The following is a 3106-nucleotide window of genomic DNA, read 5'->3' on the forward strand; positions in this document are numbered from 1 at the left end:
GTTAAATTCGATGAAAATAAGCTATGAAACATCGTTGATGAATAGTTCACTTGCTAGTCAATAATAGGACCTCATTGAATCAGTAGTCATGTGAACTTCAGTTTAATTCATGACCATTATCTAGAGACTTGTTACGTACAAAAAATGTATGTATAAGTCGTATTCAGAAAAGAATGTCAACATTGAAAGTAATAAAAAGTGAATCATTTCATCGATTGACTCGATCCTCACAAATAAATCTTATACAGGTAAAATTGGTAAACAAATATTTTTATAATATATAACATCAAATTAAACACACCTACAAAAGTCTGAATTCACGATGTCCTTTCTATTCATATTAATGTTGATGTTAATATCGGGCTATGTGACCGTCGGCAGTCTTTGGAGGGCATCTCGATAGATTAATAGATGGTTTCTGGACTAAAATACACATGAAATGCTGGTATATATTCTAGGTTCTATTCTTTGTTCATTGTTTGATACAGTCCTAACTTTAGAGGAGTCATGAGCATTGGAACTTCCGGTAAAATGCACAATCGCTTACTAAACGACCAATTAAGAAATGGATATTAGTAGTATGTTTTGGTTCTATCATATGTTCCCCATATGTCGTCATTAGGCTAGTTCAGTCACATTACGAACAACCTTTTGTACTTTATATAACGCAAACTTTCGTCTTTCTAATTTTCAAATAACTTAACTATCTAGCAGAAATCAAATGTTTTTATTTCCTGTGAGTGAATGGACAACAACAAGTCAAATCTTTAACAACATCTTTAAATCTTAGCCACTATTTAATTTTATTAAGTGGTTTTGGTGCAGTTATTTAGTTTGGGCTTCATTTGATTGCCAGTTTTGTGTCACGTGAAAAATTGTATTTAATAGGAAATATAATGATTATGATGGCTACATTTGTTCAAACTATCCTCATACTCCAAATGAAAGATTATAAAAGAGATAAACGAAAAAACAAAAATATTTTCTATATCAAATATGTTTTTATTTCTGTCAATTACAAACTTAGGTTTGTGGGTAGATGCTACGTTCATTTAGGCACATTGTGTATACAAACAGTTTTACGCAGTTCAGTTTTATGGATATGAAACCATGTTATTGCGAACCCTATGATAGTTTTCCATAGATTCACCTGCAAGTTACCTGTCGATTTAAACTTTTGGCAGTTCTATTGTCACATCTAACAAATACAACAGGTATTGTTCTCTGTATAGTTTATTCACCAGGACCTTTAAATTTCTTCTATGGAAAACTATCATAGGGTTCGCTATAACTGTTAAGAATATAGTCTTACCTATGTTCATATTCTATCGGTTTAAATGTTTTCTAGCCCTTTTAGATTTATCAGGATATTGTTATTCATGTTTTTGCAGTAGTCAATAATTCAGAAGAGGAAACTATGAAAGAATGTAAATAAAAGAGAAAATGAAGCTATGCTTGTGCAGTAGTAAATGGCTTTTATTTGTACACATTATTACAGTATTGTACGTTTTACAGAATTATAAGAAAGTTTTGTCAGCTGACACAAGAACAGATGAAATGGAATGTACAGAAAACTTTCATTCAATGTATAAAAAAAAACCATCTCATTAAGATACATTGTAATAACAAACACACAGAATACAATCAACAATGGTTTTGCAGCCTATCCGTTTCAAATATTTGGTTTGTACGTCTTTAGGACAGATAACAAACGCACCAAACACCAAATAACATCTAGAACCTAAAAATAAGGAGATATGTACTGATTGCTAATGAGACAACCAATTGTATCCACCAAAGTTTTTAAAACTGACAATTTAAAGATCTCTCACAATAATAAAAAAAAAGAGCAATAGCTGTATAATATAAGGACATACATCACGGGAATACATTCTACTGCTTTCACATACAGCAAGAGCAATAGTAAAAAAAATTTAACGGTACCAATTTTTTTGCACCAGATGCGCATTTCGACAATGCATGTCTCTTCAGCGATGCTTGTGGCCAAAATATTGGAAATCCAAAGCTTATATAAAAGATGAAGAGCTATAATCCAAAAGATCCAAAAAGTAATAGAAGTCAACATATGTTCTTCATAGATAACCAACCTATGAATATTTCGTCTTGAAATTTTTAATTTAACTAACCCGCTATCCATATTAAATTCCTTTAAGAACAAAATGAAGCTTTCAGAAACAAATTTAACTAAAAACAACCACTTTTTAGGTTCTCGAATATGAACCGCCACATAAAGATGTGACAATATTTCTGTTTTTAGAAAATCAGTCGTTTGCTAGGGGTCAAATTCTTTTTTGAGTTCTCTAATCATACATCTGTTTTCCATCCCTGTCTATGTGTCTATTAAAAAACATACATCTTTTTTCCATCCCTGTCTATGTGTCTATTAAAATCAAAAGAGTACTCAAAAGAAATTTCAATAAACCCTATTAAAACTTATCAAACTTATTTAATCAATTGTGTAAGAGACAACAAAAACAAGTAACAAGTAACACAATAAAAAATAAAATAGATCCGATCAATGCTGGTACTTACTTATACTCGGTGTATACACTAGGACAAGAAAGTATCGGCCCTAAATTCTTTTATCGGTCGCTTTACTCTGAAATTATTTCATGTACCAACACTATTCGTGGAAAGACAAAATATAAAATATCGATTGAAATGGCTTAACTCAAACAAAAGACATATTAACACAAGTGAACATACACTAAAAGAATACATTCGCATAACTAGATTTATCACCGACTTTGTACTTACATGAGAATCATGTGGAGGGTAATGTGCTTACCCTTCCGGAGCACATGATATCACATCATTGTTTTTGGTGGGTTTCGTGTTGCTTTTTCTTTGGTTTGATGTGTTATGGTTTGTTGATTGTCTTTTGCATTTTTATTTTCTTTTTTTTTTGCAACATAGTCAGTTTATAAAAGTTTGAAAGTCCCTTTAGTTTCTTTCACCTCGAATAAAATTTAATAATTTAGGAAACGTAGAGGATGTACAATTTTGCAAATATGAATATAAATATAATAAATGAAATAGTGACACAATTGTTTTCCTAGGATCAGAATGGCAAATTAAAGACCAG

Source organism: Mytilus edulis, chromosome 9, assembly GCF_963676685.1.
Source record: "Mytilus edulis chromosome 9, xbMytEdul2.2, whole genome shotgun sequence".
Lineage (NCBI taxonomy): Eukaryota > Metazoa > Mollusca > Bivalvia > Mytilida > Mytilidae > Mytilus > Mytilus edulis.